This window comes from Gekko japonicus, unplaced genomic scaffold, assembly GCF_001447785.1.
Source record: "Gekko japonicus isolate JY-2015 unplaced genomic scaffold, Gekko_japonicus_V1.1 scaffold190, whole genome shotgun sequence".
Taxonomy (NCBI): Eukaryota; Metazoa; Chordata; class Lepidosauria; order Squamata; family Gekkonidae; genus Gekko; species Gekko japonicus.
Window position 1 is genome coordinate 39,983 of NW_015160841.1, and position 23,820 is coordinate 63,802.

Here is a 23,820-nt window from a genome sequence, read left to right on the forward strand (position 1 = left end):
ACAGGCGAGGAGACCGGCGGCGGGGGAGGGGGGTGTCGGTTCCCAAACGCCCCAAATGCAACCTGGGCGGGGGTGGGGGGTACCCTTCTCGTCCTCCGCATCGTGTCGCGCGTTCAGGTCTGGTGGGAGCCGGAAGGGGCGTCCTTCCCGCGAAGGTCCGGGGGAGCCGAGGGCAAAGGCGGGGGACCTTTTTTTTGGGGGGGAGGAGGGATGGCTTCAGAGGGGGGACCCCCTCCCCCGCCTTCGGAGTAGACCCCTGTGCTGGAGCGCTGGACCTGCGTCCGTGGGAAAGGCGCCTTCTCTTCCGCCTTGGCGAGGCGCCGCGGTCCCTCCTGGGCGAGGGGAGCCTGCAAGAGGGCCGACGGCTCTCCAAGGACCGCTCGGCCAAGAACGGCCCAGCCAGAAAGGAGCGGGCTTCTCTCGCCTGCCTCTCTCCCTCTCCCTCGGTTGCGAGTTGCCGCCGCGGCTCCTGTTATGTAATCTCCCTGGCTCCGTTTCGTCACCCTCTGCTTGGAGAGCCACTGATCGAGAGGCGCCACTCGGGTTCAGCCGGGGTCCCCCTCTTCCTCTGGCTGGATCACGGCCCCCCCCTGCCCCCCCAACCCCCAGCATGCGCCATGGCTAGTGCTGCAGTGATGTGCTTGGGAAACTCCTGGCAAAGGGCCTGCATTTGTTCAGAGGTGGATCCCAGAAATCTGGGGTTAGGGTTGCCAGCTCCGGGCCGGGAAATACCTGGAGATTGGGGAGGCGGAGCCTGGGGAGGATGGGATTTGGAGAGGGGAGAGGCCTCAGTGGAATACCACGCCATAGCCGTCCGTCCCCCAAAGCAGCCATCTTCTCCAGGGGGAGCTGATCCTGGCCGTCTGGAGAGCAATTGTAATGGGAGGCCCTCTCCAGGTGCCACCTGGACATTGGCAGCCCTATCTGGGATAGATCTTGAATAATAAAAACAGGCTGGCCTAGAAGACTGCTGTGTAGTTTTGCTGAGCTCCAGGTGTGCTGGCTCTGGGTTTGGGGGGGGGATCGGGGAGGCGCCCTCAGCAGACCCCTAGATGAGAAGAGGTGAGATCTGTCCACTGGGGAATGGTGTTTTTCCTCTCAGTGTTTTTTTTGGGGGGCTCCCACTTGGGATAATCACAACCCCCCCCCCGCTCCTTTGGTGTTGCCCCGGCCAGGAGAGGCTGATCCAGTGGATGTGATCATCTCGTGTGGTTCTGAAATCTGTTCTGCAGAGCACGGCTGGAATGAAGTCACACTGGCTGTTTTTGTTTACCCTCATGAGCACCGAAGTCGAGCCCTGCTGGGTCGGACCATCCTGTTTCCCACAGCAGCAGTTGTCCTGGAGGGCCAAACAAACAGGGCATAAAAGCAGCTGCCACTGCTGTCCAGAGGTTTGCTGCCTCTGTAGATGGAGGCTCTATTCAAAGTCATGGGTTCCATCAATGGACTTCTTTTGCACGAATTCAGCCTCACCCACTCCTGAAGCCAGCGATGCCTGTGCCCATCCACTGACATTGACTCCCATGGCTTAATTACTTGTTGAGTCAAGTCTTTCTTTTTGTCTTTCCTGAACCCATTTCCCAGCAATTGCATTGGGTGCCTCTGAGTTCTAGTATTTTGGGAGAGGGACAAAACGCTCCCCCTATTCAGTTTCTCCATCCCACTCTTTCTTCCCTCTTCTCATCTGTCTGCAATGCCATTGAGAGCCAATAGGATTGTCCGATCACCCCCCCCCCACATGCTCCTGAGTTAGGAAGAGAAAATTGCTCAGGAGGATTGATGGTCCCATGAGAATCCTTCTGAACGGGGGTCCTCGTGAACCTCCGCCCACCCCGGGACTGAACCCCTGGTCCTACTGAGGTGCCATTGATAGCCCGGGGTACAGAAAGGGTTACGTTTTGTTTTGTGTTCCTGACCCATTGGCAGAAATGCACGTTGGCGCCTCCCCCTCTGCCCCACCTCCCTACTTGCACACTTCCATACTCTAAGAGGATTCCACTTCTTTTAATAACCACCCGAGCTCATCGTGAACTCGTGTGATCTTCCCTGTTGCCTTTGGCTGGAGAGCGCAGAGCAATCGATGGAGAAGACGGGCCTTTCCAGCTACTGTCTCCCAAATCACTTCTGTCAGTAATCCCCAGTGGCTGGATGCATCCTGCCCCTGAAGGTGCTCGATCAGAGACCCATGCCAGCTCTTTTGTGACTCACGGCCAAGTCCACAGCAATGCAGTTGCATTCCTGAATGATTCAAAGTATTCAGTGGGACACCAGAGGCCTGTGCTGTCCTTCTTTCGGAGGATTCAGAGCAGAGTCTAGGCTGGTGTTTTCTCACCACATTGGTTAGCATGAAGGTAGCAGTGTAATTGACATGTAACTTGCACCATCCACCAGCAATTTCTCCTCAGCAAGTTCCCGTTGGAATAAAAAAACCACAGGTTGTACCCTGAAGACGTTGTTTAATGAAGTGGTACTTAGTCTGTAGCTTGCGGAGGGCTTCCTATCGTCTACCAAAAGAACCACATTTATGAGGCCTGCCCCTCATGGAGTTTCAGACCATACCAGTTACTGGTCATGGGTTTGCCCACTTTCCTGAAACATGGGGCAGGTGCGACATTGGGGAATAGTGCTCAGAAGAGCCACAGGGAGCATGTCCAACAGCCACACTTGGCTCCCAAACCACTGAGCACCACTTGTTTAGTAGACAATGCTGTGCAAAATAGAAATCTTATTGCCCCTGTTGCTTCAGTTTCTAGCCTGCCTGTTGCAGAAGCGGGCAAAACTCAAACAAATATTAAAAACACTGGACTGGTCTTCCCATGCTGCACAATGAGGGTGTGGAATAGGTTGCACCCCTTCAGACTGAAAAATAGGGGAATCTCATTTTGAATGCTGTCCCCACATGAAAAATTCCCATGTGACAAGAAAACCATTGCCAGGAATAGAAACTCTTGCTTCCCCTGTGCTAGCTTTCTCCTTGCATGCAAGTCGTGTGCCTAAAAGTCTGGTGAAGGCTCCTTAAAGAAAATGAACCTGGGCAGGGCTATTTTTGAGCAGGAACACACAGGAACGGAGTTCCGGCTGGCTTCAGAGTTGGCCACGCCCACTACAGCCAAAACCTCTGTGTGTGTGACTACAGAGGAAGGCCCGGAGAGCGACCCCCCGGTGACTCCGAAACAGGTGGGCCAGAGGGGCCCCTGGAAGGATCAGGGAGGCATTTAAATGCCTCCCTGTGCCTTACCCAGCCTGTCCAAGTGTCGGCTTGCCCAGGCTCCCCGCGGTCACGGGGCGCCCGGACAAGCCAAGGGAAGGCATGGGGTGTGTGGCCTAATATGCTAATTTGTTTCTGCTGTTGGGTGTGGTCTATTATGCTAATGAGTTCCTGCTGGGCTTTTTCTACAAAAAAAGCCCTGAACCTGGGAATGTCAAATCTTTTCCCAGCCCTCTGGTCCTTTCAAGCAACAGAGGCAGCATAAAATGCCTAAACTTGTTTATTAATGGAAGTATTTATTTTTATTCATTTTATTCTTGGGACTTTTCTCCCATCCTGCTCCGCGAGTGGGCTCAGGGCGGCTTACAACACACCACCCAACAATAAAACAATACATTCATTAAATAGGACAACTCTCAAACAATTTAAAATTTAGTTGATTCATTGAAATATCTACTGGCAGCTCAGCAAAGAGTTTCTTCTTCTTTCAGTGTCTGCTAGGCTCATACCAGGGCGGGCCGGCTGCGTTCTGCTTGAGCAGGTCATTCACGCCAGGTGCCCAAGATGTAAATAGTGCCCCGGTCGGTTGAGCAGGGGAGGATGATGTTATTTGATGTCTGGAGCCTCAACCAAAGGCCTGGTGGAACAGCTCCGTTTTGCAGGCCTTGATCTCAATCGGGTGCGTGTTCCACCAGGGCTGGAGCCAGGGCTGAGAACAAATCAATTTTCTATTTATGTATTTATTACTCACTTTATACCCTGCCTTTCCTTTTTGGCTCAAGGCAACTTACCCCACCTTACCCTTGTGGCTCACAGTCCACCCCCCAGGCTTCTAATGTCCTGGCCCCACTGGTGGACCTCCTGATGGACCTGGTATTTCTGGCCACTGTGTGATACAGAGTGTTGGACTGGATGGGCCTTTGGCCTGATCCAACATTGGCGTCTCTTATGTTCTTATTATATGTGCATATGAAGTGCTGTTGAGTCGCTTCCAATTCATGGTGACCCTATGAATTAAAAACCTCCAAAAGATGGTTAGAAACCCATCCATCCCTCTCCCAATGAAAACTGCTTGCAGCTTAAGCTCCATTGAAAGCCCTCACAAAGAGAAAGACTTTAAAGTGCCTCCTAGAAACTTCTGGAGATGTTGCCTTCCTTTACCTCCTCAGGGAACCACAAGGCGGGAGCCACTATAAGGAAGGAGAATGCCCTAGGCAGTGCCAAGTGGGGCCACCTTAAATTGGGGAACAACTAGAATGTGACAATTAGAAAACCCTAGGTAGTACATGGGGGGAGAGATGATGCTCCAGATATATACGCAGTTACGCACATGACGCTGCTACTGAGTTACACCATTGGTCTGTCAGGGTCAGTACTGCCTAGTCCAGTGCTGGCGAACCTTTTAGAGACCGAGTGCCCAAACTGTGACCCAAAACCCACTTATTTATCACAAAGTGCCAACACGGCAATTTAACCTGAATACTGAGGTTTTACTTTAGAAAAAAACAACTCAAACATTAACTTAAGATGATCCAAACATAGTAAGGAAAGTAATCCCAAATGCTTTCATTTACTTAAAATTATTTGGCAGAGAATTCGACACTTTAATGATGCTCTGGGCCTGGCTGGGGTGATGGCACGTGTGCCCACAGAGAGGGCTCTGAGTGCCACCTCTGGCACCCGTGCCATAGGTTCGCCACCACTGGCCTAGTCTGACAGGCCGCAGATTCCCAGGGTCTTAGGCTGAGATCTTTCACATCACCCGCTACTTGGTCCCTTTAACTGGAGATGCCGGAAGTTGAACCTGGGACCTTCTTAATGCAAAGCAGATGCTCTGCCGCTGAGCCACATCCTCAGAGGTGGGTCCTTGACTGTGAATGGCTTCAGATAAAGAAATAGTCCTTATAGGGATGCCGAGAGTTTGCCTTTGTGGTCATATTGTGGGTTATATGAGTTAATCCCACTTGACCGTGAGTGAATGTCTCGTGTCAAATCATGCCACATTCAGAAACTGTAGTGCTGTTTGTGACAGAGCATTCCTAAAGCTTGGATTCCCCAGTAAACCACCAAAAGCCTGTCCACCTGAGAGCAGCTCATACTCCTGGTAAAGCGCTGTACGTCCCCTTTCCTGGTGTGTGCAGTCAATGTCAGAATCCAGCCATACTTTGCATCTGACTGTCATTTGGATACATCCCCCTTCTCCTTACATCAGGTTGCCTTCATTCAGGAAACCTTACCATGTGAACATTGGGAAGGGGCTGTGGCTCAGTGGAAGATCATCTGCTTAGCATGCAGAAGGTCCCAGGTTCAATCCCCAGCATCTCCAGTAGGTGATGTGAAAGACCTCTGTGTAAGACCTCTGTGTAAGAACCTGGAAAGCTGCTGACAGTCTGAGTAGACAATACTGACCTTGATGGACCAAGGGTCTGAACCAGTATAAGGTAGCTTCATGTATTTGTGTAATAGGCCCTAAAATGTTCTTATATTTGGGGTGTGTGTGTGTGTAAAGTGCTGTGAAGTCATAGGTGACTCATGTTGACCCTTCATGGGATGTTCGAGGCAAGCAGAGGGAGTTTGCCATTGCCTGCCTCTGCATAGTAACCCTGGACTTCCTTGATGGTCTCTGTAATGTATTCAAGAAGCTGGCATTGAATGCATTATGTGTTGTGAAACATCTAATTGAAATGCTATGCTAAGCTTCATCCTGGGCTAGGATCCAAATACATCCAATCGTATTGCTGGCCCAGGAAGCACCTAGCCAATCACTTTACAGCAAGCTCCCTGAGTGGGAACGTCCGTGATTGGTCCTTATATGTACAACCGCATTGGTTGGTATTTGTACAGTGGGTGTGGCTACATTAGCCGGAAGAGTTTAAAAGCAGGGCAACTGCAATGTAAAAGCTGAACCGTTCTGTTCTGGCTATCAGATGTTGATCCGTGTTGGAGTTGTGTTCAAGTTGAAGAATAAAGTTGTGTTCTTGCTGAATCACTCTGACTGCTTTGTTAAGCGAGTGACTTAACAGTCTCCCTTCCAAGAACTAACCAAGACCAACCCTGCTTAATTTTGAGATCTGACGAGATCGGGTTTGCCCGGACCTTCCAGTTCAGGGACTAAAGTGTCCCGTCAAATTGTAGTTGGCTCATAACTTCATGGGGTTATCAAGGGAAGAGATGAAGAGAGCTGTTTTGTCATTGCCTTCCTCTGCGGAGTCTTCCTTGGTGGTCTCCCCTACAGGTACCAACCTTGCGTAGCTTCCAAGTCCAGGCTATTAGGGCTGCTGCTTTATTGTCGGCACTGAGCCTGGAAGCCTGGCTTGTGGACGCCACCTCCCTTTGCACCAGGAATCAAACTCTCACCAGAGACCATGCTGCCGCTTTCACAGCTATCAAGCACTGAGAATGGGGAGGGGAGGTCTTTGTCACTAATGTTTGCTGCGAATCTGATTACTGCTGCCTGTGTCACTGCTGTTTTGCATGCAAATGAGAATCCCTAGCACTGTAGAAATGCAGATCAGATGAGCTGGTGGATGTTATTTCCCCTCCCCCTGTTCCTGCCAACAGACATTGGTGGTGGTGGGGGGCTTAATTAATAAAAATGGTTGCTGGAAAGTGCCCTCAAGCCACAGCTGACTTATGGCAACCCCACAGGGTTTTCAAGTGAAGAGGCAAACAAAGGTGGTTTGCTATTGCCTGCCTCTGGTTTTTGCATAGCAACCCTGGACTTCCTTGGTGGTCTCCCATCCAAGTACTAACCAGCTATCTTCCAAGATCTGATGAGATCTGGCTAGCCTGAGCAAGTCAGTTCAGGGCAGATGGGGGGGGAAAGAACAGATTATGAATTCGGAAGAATGAAGGGGTCTAGTTCTTACTGGGTTGTACCACTTCAGGCTGCTGGCAACACTGGGTGAATCCATTTTTGGGTGCTCTCTGTCTCCCGTGAAAGGAATTTTCTTGTAGAAAAAATAGCCATTGGAAGAAGAGGAGGCCAGCTTAGCCTTTCCTTTGACGGGCTTTTAACCTGAACACTTGGAGTTTTTCTCATTGGGGATCTTTCAGAAATGTAACTTCCCTCTGCCTACAATCAGAAGTGGTACAATCCAAGGAGAGCTCCACCCACTAAGATGGCGTCCCCATGGGATATGTGAAAATGCTCGGCAGCAACAGCAGCAAGTGGTCATGGGGGCAGGCAGAACTGTAGCCACATGGCCCGATCCTGCTCCGTTTAGGGATGCTGCCGCCTCCGAACCCCATGATGGACACTCCCCAACAGCCATTTGGAAGGTTCCCTCTGAACTAGAGAGAAAACAGGTCTAGTTTTTCTTCAGATTAAAGGGGAAAGACTCAGAAATGCAAGGAGTTCTGCTTGGAAAGAGCACAAAGTCAACTGGATGTTTCCATTTAATGCAGGGTTTTCCTACTTTTCACGCTGGGAGTGGGGATCTCCATGTGTACACAGCCTCCGTGCCACTAAAAAGAATGGCATTTGTGAGTCGCATGGTGGGTTTCAGTCGCCCTTGGTCCCCGATATTTTTCCCCCCTTGGCTTGTGCCCGTGGCCTTAAAAGATTCACTCTAGTTCGCTCATTACTTTTATGGAGAGAAGTCCTCCTGGGACGGCATCCCCTGGGACATGACAAGAATAACAATTTGAACATGATCCAAGGTATGTTTGTCCAGAGCCGAGTCCCACTGAATTCAGTAGATCTCATTCCCAAGTAAAAACAGACAGGAGCACTTAGTCAGCATGGCTCAGCAGTTTTCCTCTCTTCCCATTTAGTTTTTGCGTGGGACATTAGGTGAAAAAGCTGAGGGGTGGTCTGCCCCCCTGTATGAGTTGCCAGGTGGAGTGTGCACAGTTGCAGCAGTTCTTTACTCTAGTGAGCTCATTTCTGGTTGCTTTGACTCAACATTATTCTGAACTAGGCAGGGCCTACTAAAGTGAATAGGAATTGCTGTGTGATACGGGGAATTGTTGAGCAGCTTGAATGCTGGTACTCTTTCCTTGACAGACACATGTTGTAGCAACAGGCTTGAAATCCTCTGCAGTGTGCATGGGATCCTCCACACCGCATAGGGTTGCCAGCTCTGGGTTGGAAAATACCTGGAGACTTTGGGGGTGGAGCCAGGAGAGGGCGGGGTTTGGGGAGGGGAGGGACCTCAGCGTGGTACAATGCCATAGAGTCCACTCTCCAACACATCCATTTTCTCCAGGGGAACTGATCTCCGAAGTCTGGAGACGAGTTGCAATTCCGGGCGATCTCCAGGTCCCACCTGGAGGCTGGCATCCCTAACACCACAGCCCGGAAGGGCTGCCAGCAAGTTGTGTGCCCCAGGCCACACAGGCAACTCTCTGGTTGAGCAGGGATTTGAACAAGTCCAGCGCTTTCCCCACTATGGACCATAGCCCAGAGCAGCGTACCATATGGACTATTGAACTTGCTTGCTTATGACCCTTTGGTCTGTGGGCATGAAGTATAGAATAAAGGAACCCGGAGTAGCAGTAGATTGGAAACACGATTGCGTCTTTGGTCCAAAGTTTTATTTATTTTTTGATCTTAAAATAGAGATATATATTTTTTATCAGCGAATTCTGTTTATGAAGAATGGTGGTCCAAAATGGGGCTTGTAAGAACAAAAGGGAAAGAAAATTGGTCCTTGTCCATCTGTTTATTGATTACTTAATGAAGTGCTGTAATGCACTGCTTAATTCATTAACTGCCTAATTTCTTAATAATTTCTGCTTCCCATTTCTGTGTGGCTGTATGTGCATTTATTAAGGATAAACATCCTTCTGTTGATTCAGAAGGAGATTATTAAAGTGTGTGTGTGTTTGTGTGTGTGTGAATGAGAGAGATGGAGAGGCCAGACAGGAAGCCTTAGGAGACCTTTTTAAGGGCAGGATTATGTGAATGTCCAGTTTTTTTGGGCTCAAACTGAGAATCCACCTTCTATAGTAGAGAATTTTTTTGCACTTGAATTACTAGATTAAATACAATCAAGAATCCGCTCTTTTAGAGGTGACTGATTGTCCATTTTTTACTCCTCTGGTGAAATATATATTTATTCATGTTACCTTATAGAGCCTTAATGACATGTGCAGGTGGGTTTGTTACCTCGCTGTGTGTTGCTGTTTGATGTTTTAGAGTGGATATGTTATTGTTTTATACAGATGGATTTTTGTAAACTGGCTTGGGTCCCTTTTAGGGAGAAACACAGCAGGGCATGAAAGTCCATGAGGACTAGATCAGTGTAAGTCGTTTAATCCCTTTCTGTTGCAGCAAATTTTTATTTGCAGGGAATCAGTCAAGCAACATTTACGCTTCACTTGACAATGGAATGGGGAAGATGTGTGACTGTGTAGGGTAGCAACCAAAGCAATGAAATGGCTGATCTATAAAATAACCTGGCATCAGTATCCTGTGCCACACCCCAAACCCTCCAGCCAAGGAGAGAGAGAGCGATGCGGAGACTGTGGCCAAATCTTTGGGTGTATTTTAACCTTCTGTAAAAGCAAACAGGTGGGATTTAGGTCAGGGTTGCAGTGAGATTTATCTTTCCCTCCTCAAACACTTTTCCAAAGAGAAATCCCTCCCTAAGGGATGGGCTGCCTACCTACCTGTCAGAGTGGCAAATGTGGCCCCCCATCTGTCCTTACAATAATTCTGTGGGGTGGCTTAGGCTGTGAGAGAGTGACCAATCCGAGGTCACTCAAGATTTGTGGGTGGGTGAGTGGTGATGGGAATTGGGGCATTCCTAGTACTTCGTCCTGACCGTAACAATAACTTGACTGTTAACTCTGATAGGGTTGTCAGCTCTGGGTTGGGAAATAAGAGATTTGGGGGGTGGAGCCCGGGGAGGGGGGGATTTGGCATATAAGGGACCTCAGCAGGGTATGACGCCATAGAGTCCACCCTCCAAAGCAGCCATTTGCTCCAGGGGAATTGATATGTCTATTCTGGAGATCGGTTGTAATTCTGAGAGAACTCCAGGTCCCACCTGGAGACGGGCAACCCTAAAAACAAACCCGGTTGCCCATGACTCTCTGTGTACTGGAGTTAGTAGCTTTTTGACGGGACTTCTGTCTGGGAAATGATGTGTGGTAAAATGTTAACACTTCTCATCCCGCTCTCTATATAAAATGTGTGTGCTTTTAATTCACTTGGAATCAATAGGTGTGCTGGCTTTCTGGGGAGAATATGTTTGCTAGGCAGGGTCCCCCCCCCTTTGGTCTTTCTGATCCCCCCCCCCTTCATTTCTTTCTCTTGTTTTGCTCAATGGCTTTTGGAGGATGTTGTTGGTGCTGCTTTTCTATTGTATGTTTGTATAAGAATTGCTGATAAAATGCTAATTGCAGAACCTACTTGTTGTGTATTGAGCATGGGTCATCCCTAAGCTAGTATCCGAGACTGGCTGAGCTTGTTGCTCCGGAACAATAGCTTGCCAGGATTCTGGAGGGGACCAGTGGGGGAGTAGTGTTATGTAAATAGCCTATCATTGGGAGTGGGGTGTGTTTGGGTGCGGTGCTTGCATGTTATTTAAACAGGGCGGCAGCCCTGGAGTTTGTCTTGTAGTGTTCCTGAAATCACTTAATAAAGTAGAGCTGTTCACCGTAATGTGTCTTGAACCCAGTATTTAATACGACTTTTAAACGGGAGGACATTAGTCATGTGGGCATCTGATTCCTAAGCCTTGGGCACTGGAGTGTTGTTGATGTTGGTGCCGTGCTGGCCTAGTTACTCAGTAACCTCTGCGCTCTCTGCAGAGCAGGGAAAGCCAAAAAAGGACCCGGCTCCAAGGAGCTGCAAGAACAGCAGCTGAGCTGGAGTCCGCAGTGATGCTACCAACACTGACCACAATTGCTCATCTATGGAAACAGTCAACCAGCACATGCAGAAGTGGCATCATAGGGGCGCTACACCCGCATATCTCCATGTTGTGGCTGTGCAGGGCTGACTTGCCATCCTAAACTGTTTTCCAACTCTGGGTTGGAAAATTCCTGGTGATTTGGGGGATGGAGTCTGGGGAGGGCAGGTTTTGGAGAGGGGAGGGATCTCATCCGGGTATAGTGCCCTGGAGTCTACCCTCCAAAGTGGCCGTTTTCTCCAGGGCAACTAATCTCGGATGTTTGGAGATCAGTTGTAATACTGGGAAGTCTCCCAAGCGCCAGTTGGTGACTGGCAGCCCTACTAAGCTTCTTACAGATTGGCTTTAGGGTTTCATCATTCATGTGATGGCATCAGATTTTTTTTGTAGAATCTAGGCCTGAAAACTTGAAGGGCTAAGGCCGTTAATGAGCAGGAAGCCATAATTTTATTTTCAAGACATTAAACACCCTTAAAGCTAGAAAAGAGCAAGAACCCAGTAGCACCTTAAAGACTAACAAAATTTGTGGCAGGGTCCGGGCTTCCGTAAGTCACTGCTCAGAGTGATTGTTAGTCTTTTTTTGTTAGTCTTTAAGGTCCTAGTGGACTCTTTGTTCTTTTCTTCTGCTACAGGCAAACTAACACAGCTACCCATCTTGATCTACCCGTAAAGCTAGAGAAGGCAAACTGGAGGCCCCCAAGCCTCTTCCTGTCTTCCAAGCCTGGCCAGCATTCAGCAAACTAAGACGTCTCTCAAGAAGCTTGGGAGAGAATATAGAGATCCCAGGAGCTTGGCTGTAGAAACAGTTGTCTGTTGTTGCTTGGAAGATACGCAGTTGGTGGATCATGTAATACAACTACATTTTGTCGGTATGCTCTAGTCAGAAGGAACCATGTGTCACTCATCACAGATGATTGGGTATTATAGTGTAAGCTCATTTTTCAAGCTTCCATGGTTCCAAATTTTCACCTTGGTTGAAGTATTGCAAGTCATGTTTTTTTTTAGCCCTTTAGGGTTTTGTTTATACATTTTTCCTGTACAAATAATAAAAACCATAGCAAAGCTTCATTTTCCTTCAAGGGTAACCAAGGCCCCTGCCACACGGCAGGGGAAAAGCCTCTTTAAGGCGTGGCTTTTAAAAGCCGCGCCAACGTTGACACGGCGCGGCGGGATCCCCCGGATCCCCCGGCCGCGCCGCCTTTTCTCCCCGGCGCGATCAAACGCCGGGGAGAAAACACGGCCCTAACCGGGGGCCAGCCGAACTGCGCATGTCGGAACATGCGCAGTTCGGATCCGGGCCGGGGTTGTGCCGGCGCAAAGACGCGCCGGCGATCAAACGCCCGGTTAGAAGCGCCTCTTCCATTTGAACCACCTAAGGTAGGTGGTTCGGTTTGAGGCGGATTTCTGCGGGGAAGGGACAGTTCGGCCACGGAAGCAAGACGCTTCCCAGATGTTGTGGTGTGATCGCGCCGGTTTGATCCGGCCCCGAACTGTCCCGCTCCCGGCTCAAATCGGCCAGTGTGAATGGGACCCTTGTTCTGTTTTTGGTGCATGCCAAGTGTTCCGGATGTCGTTCCTTAATCATTCGTGTGAAGTAGCAGTTACAGATTCTCTGGTTTGAGTTAAATTACACCAGTTCCCAGAGAGATGAATGATCCCCAGTGCTTCACATCAAGAATATCTTCTGATTACTTGCCACACATATATTCACATTACAAAAAGAATGTGTGTTCAGAATGTACTTGAATATTTAGTAAATGTTTGAAGACTGCAAGGAGCCGTTCCGGGGTGGTCTCCTTTGACTACTCAATATGTGTAGAATCTCTTGCCTTAATATGATGCTTCCCCATTCTATTTTACAATGTTTATTTATCAGCTAGTAGACAAGATGTATTGGTGAGCGCAAGGTGTGTGTGCGTGACCCTCAGCTGTTTTATCCCACAATGATCCTGTGACTTGCTTTGTGGATGAGGGGAGGCTTAAACAAGGCCAGTGCAGTACAAATCCCAACACCCTTCCCAAGATGGAACTCCTCTTCTCTGGAGAATCACCAAAACATAATCCTGAACGTTTCCCCCAGAAGAGCTAGAAGACACTTACAAAAATAATAAGATGGGTTTTAATGATTGGCATTAAGCAACTTACGTTTTCACTGAACTTCGACGTTGGGGTTGCCAGCTTCCCTATACTCATAAGAACATAAGAGACGCCAATGTTGGATCAGGCCAAAGGCCCATCCAGTCCAACACTCTGTGTCACACAGTGGCCAGAATTACCAGGTGCCATCAGGAGGTCCACCAGTGGGGCCAGGACACTAGAAGCCCTCCCACTGTTGACCCCCCCCCCCCAAGCACCAAGATGACAAAGCATCACTTGCCCCAGAGCCCCTATCTATACCTTGTGGCTAATAGCCACTGATGGACCTCTGCTCCATATGCTTATCTAATTCCCTTTTGAAGCCGTCCATGCTTGTAGCCGCCACCACTTCCTGTGGCAGTGAATTCCATGTGTTAATCACTCTTTGGGTGAAGAAGGACTTCCTTGTATCCGTTCTAACTCTTGGGATGGGGCAGATCAGAAGTGCAAGTCAGTATTTTACAGTGCTGTCCAAAGCATATTAACCCTTGTCCAAGTCCACTGACGTCCATGGGCCTAGAAGGGTGTTAACTCTGCTTAGGAAGGCACCTTGTCAGCCTGCCAGGAGGGAAATGTTGCCAAGGCTGATATTGGTTGGGCCCCTTCCCTTTCTCTGATGGATCTGTAGGTCTCAGAAATCTGAACTATTATACTGCTTTCCTTATGTCACTGGTTCTCTTTTCCAGCAGTATTCTGGCAGTGGGTAACCCGGGGGTCCCGAATATGGTGCCCATGGGCGCCCTGGCACCCGCTGACACCTTTTCTGGCACCCGCCTGGTGGTTCTAGGAAGTCGGCGGGGCCAAGTAGGGCTTTTGCCCAGTAATTTATTTATTTTATGGCTCCTGATTGACTACTGGATATTTGGTTGGCTGTTTTAAAACATTGTATTGGTGTCAGCTGCCACCACAGCACAAGTATCTGCACTATGATGTGGAAATTAAGCTGCGGCGATCGTTTTGTGCCTGGCCCTGCCTCCAATGGCAGCCATTTTGTTGCTCTGCCCACCCTGCTGTGTGAGAATTCCAAATGTGCCTGCAGGTTCAAAACGGTTGGGGATCCCTGGATAACTCTTAGTCTGGTTCCTTGGGGAAATAACTGCCTCTTTTCTGTACCATTAAGCTGAAATCTTCAAGCATCCCTTCTACGTCATTCTATCTGTTTACACATTTGTTTGTTCTGTTCATTCATTTATACTCTACCTTTCTCCCCAGTGGGGACACAAAGTGGCTTCCATCATTCTCTTCTCCTCCATTTTATGGGAAACATCTGTGATGTTCATCAGGCTTGGCTTAGGTCAGTGGTTCGACATGAGGCTGGTTAGGAACCTTCTGCAAACTTCTTAAGGGAAGAAGAGGGTGCAACAGCTGATGTTCTCCGTGCCTTTGGTTGTACTAATTGCCTTTTGGGTGGGCAGAGATAGTGCTTGGCTGCAGCTGCGTGCCCCTGCTGAGTGCCTTTGGTTTGCTCTGGAGAACCTGTGTACCCTTAAAAGCCAATGCGGTGAGGTGGTTAGACTTGAGCTTTAATGAGACTTCTTGATACAGAAATCAATGTGTAGATCAGGAACGTACAGAGTTTATTGGAATGCCAAATGCTGCTTGCAAAAAAAAAAAATCCTCTATCAAAAACGAGTGAAAACGAAATGGGTGAATGGACCTTTAAAAACTAAGTCTAGGCATAATTATTGTAGTAGAGAGAAGGCAGCCTGGTATAGCCCAATCTCATCAGCTCTCAGAAGCTAAGTAGGGTTGGTACTTGGAAGGGAGCCCACCAAGGAAGTCTCTGCAGAGGAAGGCAGCAACAAACCCCCTCTACTTCTCACTTGGCTCGAAAGCCCCTTTGCTGTGGTCGCCATAGATTGGTTGCAACTTGATGGCATTTCTTTATGTAACTATTTTAGTTAGGAACTCCTTTCCCTCTGATTGGCTTGTATTGTCCAAGATGGGTCAGGGCTGTGGCTGAGTGGCAGAGCATCTGCTTTGCTTGCAGAAGGTCCAGTCCCTGGCATAGGGCCAGGTAATAATGTGAAATGCCTCGTGTAACCCTGGAGAGCCACCACTAGTCACTAGTAGAGGGCATTGACCTTGACAGTCCAAAAGTCTGACGCAGTATAAGGCAGCTTCTTCATGCGTCTGTGCTCCTTTCTTCATTATCTGTTGGGGTGCTCTGTGCTCTGCAGATTTTGTTTTCCCATTTGCTGCATTGGCTGTAATTCTTCATCACCCAGCAAGCTGTAGTAAGGCTTCGTTTCCTGAAACATCAGCATCTGTAAGTTTGTGATTTATAGCACCTTAGGGTCCGGTGACTCAACCCAGCTGCCCAAAATAACACTGGCTTTGCATATCAATATGTATTAAAAAGAAGACTTCAGATATAAAACTTGTGCACTGTGCTTTGAAGAGCAAACGCCTGTGTACTGGCAGAATTTGGTACGAAAACGGGGGCCACTGCAAGTAGGACAGAGTGTACAGTTGGCATGTATGTAGGTGGGTGGTCTTAACAGGTGGGTTTGGGGAAAGTCCTCTGTGTAAGAACTTGGAACATGGCTGCCAGGTATTATTAATAGTGCTCGAGTTAGATGACACGTAGGTCTGATTGGCTGTTGACTGCAGTGCTGCCGTCAGATTTCCTACTCGTCAGCATCTTTGGACTAAAGCTTGCCAGATGTTGCATGGAAGAAGTAATACATGAACACACCTTCACCAAATTGCAAGGTATTGCTGTGATCATCACAGTCCTGGTGGTCTCTGATGATCAAAATCATAGTACATGGAAATAAGTGATTGTGTACCACTGGTTCACATACCCTAAAAGATGGCCTATTGATAGGTCAAAAAAAGATTGGCTCAGTTGGCTGAACAATTGTGAGGCAAGCATTGCCAAACTAACTTTTATTAGTATCTCAGCAACAAAAAGATACTTCAAGACCAGCAGAGCTAGTACGAATGGTAATTGTGTGTGCGTATAAAAGTGCTGTCAAGTCATAGCTGACTTATGGCGACCCTGTAGGGCAGTGGTGGCGAACCTATGGCACGGGTGCCAGAGGAGGCACTCAGAGCCCTCTCTGCGGGCATGCATGCCATCGCCCCAGCCAGGCCCAGACCATCATTAAAGTGTCAAATTCTCTGCCAAATAATTTTAAGTAAATGAAAGCATTTGGGATTGCTTTCCTTACTTTGTTTGGATCATCTTAAGTTAATGTACGAGTTGTTTTTCCTAAAGTAAAACCTCAGTATTCAGGTTAAATTGCCGTGTTGGCATTTTGCAATAAATAAGTGGGTTCTGGGTCACAGTTTCGGCACTCGGTTTCTAAAAGGTTCGCCATCACTGCTGTAGGGTTTTCAAGGCAAGAGACATTCAGAGGTGGTTTGCCATTGCCTGCCTCTGCCTCATGACCCTGGTAGTCCTTGGAGGTCTCCCATCCAACTAGAACCAACCATGCTTAGCTTCTGAGAGCTGATGAGATCCGGCTAGCCTAGGCGATCCAGGTCAAGGCACAAATGCTAATTATGGAAGCAAGTTAATGTGAGACAATGAAACTGAGTTGTTAAAATGGTGTAATGAATTCCTGTGACCACACTGTCTATAAATGCGAACAATTCCCTGAACAGTTCTCTTTATCCTGGAACACTGGTGTGGGCCTTTCCTTTCAATTTTTTTAAAAAATGAAATCAAAACAGCCATAAAACAATAAAGCACTTCTGCTAAGGAGTTACTAGGCCAAAGCTTCCAAGTTGAAGATGCCTGAAGTTATAGAAGGCGGCCAGGAGAAGCTTCACTCTCCTGCTAGGCTCGGTTTCGAGTGCTGGAAGGCATCGTTTATAATAAAAGCCTGGCGCAGGCACAGCCCTTTTGAGGATCCAGGGGGCGAATTGTGCTGTGTGAGATTCTCTGGATATTCATGGTCGCCATTCTATACAAACCGTGTAATATGTACATTTTCCAGCTTTGATACACGTGATCACAAGCCCAGATTTTTGAGGAAAAGCAGCTGGACAATACACGTGTTACCCTACTCATTCAAGATGGTGAGTGTGCGTATCCAGAGGATTATGGAAGGATGCCAGCACTGCATGAATGGGAGCTCCTGGCACTGGAAGAACATGCTCTGCAGCGAAGCACTGCTCTCACAGCATAGCACGAGGCTTAGGATTCAAGCCATTGCTCCTGTCACGGCATCTCTTTTTCAAGGAATGGGGTGCAAGTCTGGGCATGTTAGCATGTAGAAAATCCAGTGCTTCCCCCTTATGTGCAAGCCAATGCCATGGCAGGTAATTATATAGTGATACAGAGGTATATACATAGATTATATAGAGAGTTGAAGGCAGCTTGCCAGTTTTTGTCTCTCACTTCAAAACTCAACCTAGATCAGCCATATTGATGTATGTTCCCTGTTTTGAACTGATAGAGGCTGGGTCATGTGGGAGACATGTTGTTGTTGTTCAGTCGCACAGTCGAGTCCGACTCTTCGCGACCCCATGGACCAGCTCCTGCCAGGCCTTCCTGTCTTCCGCCGTCCTCTGAAGTTTGCTCAATTTCATGTTCGTTGCATCTATGACACTGTCTAACCATCTCATCCTTTGCCGTCCCCGTCTTCTTTGACCTTCAATCTTTCCCAGCATCAGGGTCTTCTCCAGTGAGTGCTCCCTTCTCATTTGGTGGCCAAAGTATTTGAGCTTCAGCTTCAGTATCTGGCCTTCCAGGGAACAGTCAGGGTTGATTTCTTTTAGGATTGACTGATTTGATCTTCTTGCAGTCCAAGGGACTGCCTTGTCGTGGCGAGGGGGCTTGCGCGGTTCAATGAAGCTGTGGGCTATGCCGTGAAGGGCCACCCAAGACGGACAGGCCACAGCAGAGAACTCAGACCAAGTGTGATCCACTGGAGAAGGAAATGGCAACCCACTCCAGTATCTTTGCCAAGAAAACCCCATGGACAGTAACAAAAGGGAGACATGTACCCCTAGCATAAGTGAGGCTGTGCAGGTCTAGCAGCGTCTTGTGGGAATCACGATCGGGAGAGCATCCATTCTTGTTCCTTCTCAGCCGCTAGCAATCAGAGGCATGACGTCTGTGAGCACAATGATTATTAAGCTGGGCGCAGGGGTTGGCTCTAGTTGTTCCAGACTTAATTAGTTTAGAGGGCAGAAGCGTGTAGAACTTTTTCAAAGGACAGAACTGATCCCTTGGCACACACAGGAGAAGTGTTCAGGTCACTGCCTGGAAAGGGGATCCTCTGCAGCAGAGTCTTCCTTATAGACGACTCAGTCTGTGCTTTTCCATTCACTGGAGCAAGAGTAGTTGCAAGGGCATTGCCCACCAGGCCAGGAACAGACCTTGATAACATATATATATATTTTAAAATATATCATTTATTTTCAAATAGCTCTAACTCTGGTGCAAGTTGTCATCAGCGAGAGGCGTATTAAAACCTGGGTTGAATGCACCCTGGCACTGAACTTGGCCTGGCTACCCCTGTCAAGAGGGTGGGGGAGCAGCGAGGTGGGGAGATGAAAACCATAACATGCTCTCATAAAGAAAACCCCAAGTCAATTCCAACAGAGACCAGCAGGGCACCGAGTGGACACTAATTTACACTTGTGGTTGTTACCACTGACCTAGTTTTGCATGGATGGAAATGGTGGCTGATGGGCTTTACTCTCATGGCTGGGGTTGATTAGGGTGTCATGGATGTAAAAAGAAGTGCACGTCGCCATGAAACTAATGAAGAACTGCAGACCAACAGCCACCACTTTCCCCCTTGTTTGCATCATTAGGTGTGGCAACAGGACAAATAATTGGTATGGATAATAATAATAATAACAACAACATGCCATCAAGTTGCAACTGGATAATGGCGACCAGTGTTCCCTCTAAGCTGAGTTGGTGTGAGCTAGCTCATGGTTTTTTAGCCTCCGGCTCACACATTTTTGTCTCAGCTCAAGAAGGAGGGCTCCAGAGCAAACTAATTTATGCAGCAGCCAAATTGCTGGCTCACAACTTTAATGCCAGGAGCTCACAAAGTAGGATTTTTGCTCACAAGACTCCACTGCTTAGAGTGAACATTGATGGCGACCCAGTGAAGTTCTACCTCATGGGGTTTGCAAGGCAAGAGATGAGCAGAGGTGGTTTGCTGTCGCCTTCTGCATAAGCAGGGCTGATCTTCGCGAGTGGTCTCCCATCCGACTATTGACCATGGCCCAGCCCTACTCAGCTTCCAAGCTCTAACAAGCTTGGCTAGTCTGTGCTGTTTAGGCTGCTACATTTGACTTGGATGCTGTCTACATTGTCTGTGGGTGCAAGGAGGAGGGCAATTTCACCAATCCCCCCATGGTGGTACAAAATTTGCCCCCAAAATGCTGATCCTGGGGGAAAGGTGACCCCACCAGGGATAGCTTGTAGGGGGAATCAGCGGCCTCTTGCAGGAGGGGGGAATTGGAAAGTATCTCTGCCCCTTTGCGCCTACAGAAATTCTAGGTGCAGACTCACTTCGAAAATAACCACTTCTGTGCTAGACTCTATTGCTTCCAGCCTTGAAGACATGGCAGGGGGTTTTTGGATGTAAAAAGCCATTGTAGGTGATGGTTGGCTTCCGGCTTGCCAAATACTATGAGAAGAAGAATGAAGTTTGCTCTCTAATGGAGAATAACCATGTCTACCTTCTGATATTCAAAGCATTTAAAGAACTCCAGTCACTAAGAATGGCTCTCTGATGTAGCAAGCGGGAACTCGGGTTAAGTCAGTTTTTGCTACAGTCCTGGTGCTTTGTGTTTTCCACACACGCCAGATTTTGTAACCTATTCTTGTTTTCTTTTTGCTCTGAAAGATTACTCTTTTGGCCTTGCTTGTTCTAGCCTGCCAGTTAGCTGTATTGTTGCTTGGAACTGCATTGCTTTATATTTACAAGGAGAGAAATAATGAATACTGGAAAGATCTTTTGTAGAGCTGTAGTGACTTTAATCTTTTGTAGCCAGCACAACAAAGAATCTTGCAATGCCTAGGAAATGTATTGTATCATGAACTTTCCTGGGCAAGGGCCTATTTTACTGAATGCCTGAAGTGGATTGTGAAGATCCTGGATACCCATGGAAAGCAGCATGACCTATGCATGTAGCCGGGTGTTTGTTTTTGGGACCCCCTTTAGTGCCCCAGAATGAGTCAATGGCAGCGCTTACCAGCTAGTCCTTACAGATGGATGTTGTGAGATAAGCAACTAACAGTAGCATCTCAAGCTGAGTAACAGCCTTCTGAGTTCATTGCAGTCAATAGCTTGGCCCAATAAAGAACAGATGCGGGATCTCTTTTGACCACGGATAAGTGTACGCTAAGGCTTGTGGGACCAGCATGGAAAAAGCCATGTGAAATGGGGGCTCTGGTAAGAAGCAGGTGAGATTGGATGAAGAAGTTGGCTGAGTCTAAACCATTGGACTTCAAAGGGTGTAACTCTGTTAAGGATGGCACTGTAAAGTTTATAATTGGAGGAGGAAGAGGAGGAGGAGATTGGATTTATACCTTGCCCTTCACTCGGAGTCTCAGAGCGGCTCACAAGCTCCTTTCCCTTCCCCTCCCCACAACAGACACCCTGTGAGGTAGGTGGGGCTGAGAGAGCTCTGAGAGAAGCTGCCCTTTCAAGAACAGCTCTGACGGAACTTTGGCTTGCCCAAGGTCATCCAGCAGCTGCAAGTGGAGGAGTTGGGGACTCAAACCTGGTTCTCCCAGATTAGAGTCCACACACTTAACCACCACACCAAACTGGCTCTCTATTGATTGATTAATTAATTAAACACTAGTGTGGTTAATACCTGTGATTAAAGAAAAACACCCCCAGGTGATAAGGTGTCCAAAGTGGTCCTTCTCCCCGTCCCTCCAGGTTATTCTGTTGCAACCCTGGCTTTAACTGTATCATTCAAGGACGACGGGTTGGATCCTTCTAGGTCAGGGTTTCCCAACATGGTGCCCGTGGGTTCCATGGCGCCCACCAACATCTTTCCTGGCACCCACCAAGTGTTTTAAGAAATTGGGTGGGGCCAGATGGGGCTACTGCCTAGCAGGGCTTGTGATTGATCACTGGAGATCTGGTTGGCTGTGCAGATTAAAATAACCCCAGTGTTGGTTTAATTCTCTCTCCCTCTCACTTCCCAGTGTATTTTTTTTTCAATTAACCCCCTTGTCCGTGGTACTTGGGCTTCATATGTGTGTGTGGTAGGCTCCGCCTCCTCTGGCGGCCATTTGGTGGTTGCACTCACCACAGGGTGTCAGAATTCCAAGGGTGCCCAGAGGTTCAAAAAGGTTGGAGACCCCTGCTCTAGGTTCTCCTAGAACAGAGGGAGGAAGGGAATCTCACTTGATTCATCACTGCAGCCCCAGTCCCATGTACCTTTCAATGCGCATGGGTCGAACAGTCCCTGGCACAGCCTTTTCAGGGAAAAACAGGCAGGATCCTATCAACTGCCACAGGCAGCTGGTTGTTTGCATGGTCTCCAAATGCAGTAATCCTGTACCATTCAATATAATGAGGCCTAGTTTATCAATCAAACGGCAAAATTCAAGTCGTGTTTATTAACTATATGATCTTTTGACATCCTCCTACCATTATAAAATACATCATCAGATCTGTTGCTGATATGGGCATTAAAGTCACCTAGTAAAATTAATTGTGCCTTAGGATATTTATCTTCAAGATCGTATAAATAATTTTCCAAATCTATCCAACAGGTCTCATGACAGAAAACTGAAGAATAAGGAGGAATATATATGTTTACTGCCAGAATAGTCTGATCTTTAAATGTCAAAAGACAGGCCATTGCTAAAAGTGTCAAGAAAAGGGAGACGTATCACATCCAATGTTCTCTCTAAGCTGTGGAGTCTTGTGAGCAAAAATTCTATTTTGTGAGCTCCTGGCATTAAAGTTGTGAACGAGTGATTTGGCTACTGCATAAATTAGTTTGCTCTGGAGCCATCCTTCCTGCGCTAGGACAAGAGTGTGTGAGCCGGAGGCTAAAAAACTGTGAGCTAGCTCACACTAACTCATCTTAGAGGGAACACTGATCACATCACACTTCAGCGAGGTTGCCTACTCACCACTAGGATGTCTTTTAATGGCCGACGGCATGGCATTGAGTGAGTAATAAAGAAACCCATTTAATATCAATTTTGATGTTAACCAAGACTCTTGGAGGAAAATTATATCAAACCCTCTTTTGAGTAAACCTAGTCCATTTGCACTGTTTGTTGGTTCTCTGTACAATATGATTGCATTTTTAAAATTATTCTGTAATCCTCTTTTAGTCTCAGGAAGAAAGGCGGGCTGTAATAAACTAAATAAATATTTCATTTCCAGGAATTTAACTTCCAGAAGGATCTTGTTTCTTGTCTTAGTTAGAGTGTCAGTGCGCCAGACTAGTTCTGTTAACACATCTGTGCCAGGAGCACATATGCATCTTTGAGTACATAGTTAACATCGTGTTCAGTTTAATAGAGTGGTTTTTATGTCTGTTGTAAAACTGCTGCTGTGAACTGGGTCAGCTTCCTTTCCCCTTGTAGCAGAGGATTAGTTACACCAAAGAGAAGCAGCAAATATCAGTGGCACACTCTGTAACTGGTCACTGCACCTCGAGAAAGACATTATAGCTTTGGAAAAGGTGCAGAAAGGGCTCTACTGGTAGCAGGAGCTCCTTTGCATATTAGGCCACACACCCCTAGTGTAGCCAATCCTCCAAGAGCTTACAGTAGCCCCAGTAAGAAGAGCTCTGTAAGCTCTTGGAGGATTGGCTACACTAGGGGTGTGTGGCCTAATATGCAAAGGAGCTCCTGCTACAAAAAGGGGTCACACTCAAATGATTAAGGGGATGGGACACCTTTCTTCATAGGGAAGGTGTTCCAGAGATTAGGGCTCTTTAGCTTGGAGAAGCAACGATTGAGGGGCGACATGACAGAGGTTTACAGAATTATGGATGGGGTAGAGGAGGTAGAGAAAGAAGTACTTTTCTTGCTTTCTCACAATACAAGAACTCATGAGCACTCAGTGAAATTAATGAAGTTTAATGAGCTTAGAAGAACTTCCTCACCCAAAGAGTAATTAACATGTTGAATTCACTGCCGCAAGAAGTGGTGGCGGCTACAAGCACAGACAGCTTCAAGAGGTACAGCATCAGCTTTGCATACAGAAGAGGCCCCAGGTTTGATTTCTGGTGTCTCCCAAGTCAAAATATTTCAGGTACCGCATGCAGGGAAAGATTTTCTCCGCCCGAGATCCTGGAAAGCCATAGAATCATGGTGGTGGTAGAAATGCGGATAAATCACACAGCCTTTACCTCTTCATCCAGAAGTATTTCTTCTAAAAAGTTGCTTGTTGTTGTTCAGTCGCAATCGAGTCCGACTCTTCGCGACCCCATGGACCAGATCATAAACAAAGAGAAGGATAAAAAGGAATTAGAATTAGTGGCGCTGTTGCTGGCGGGGGCGAGACTCACTCTGGCGACTTGTTGGAAAGAAAAAGATTCCAAATATGCAGCGTCAGAGTGATGCTGATTTACATATCTCTGCCCGCCAAAAGTCCCCTACGGTAGGCTAGCACTGATTGGGTTGCTATCTCAGTGCTAGCCTACCGTAGGGGA

The 23,820-nt window shown here is 47.8% G+C and overlaps 1 protein-coding gene across 1 annotated transcript in view; it reads left to right on the top strand.

Annotated features, from left to right (window-relative positions):
* The window catches only part of AMPH (amphiphysin), a 154,825-nt gene that overhangs the window by 8,297 nt on the left and 122,708 nt on the right, over positions 1–23,820 (top strand). The window lies entirely within an intron of this gene.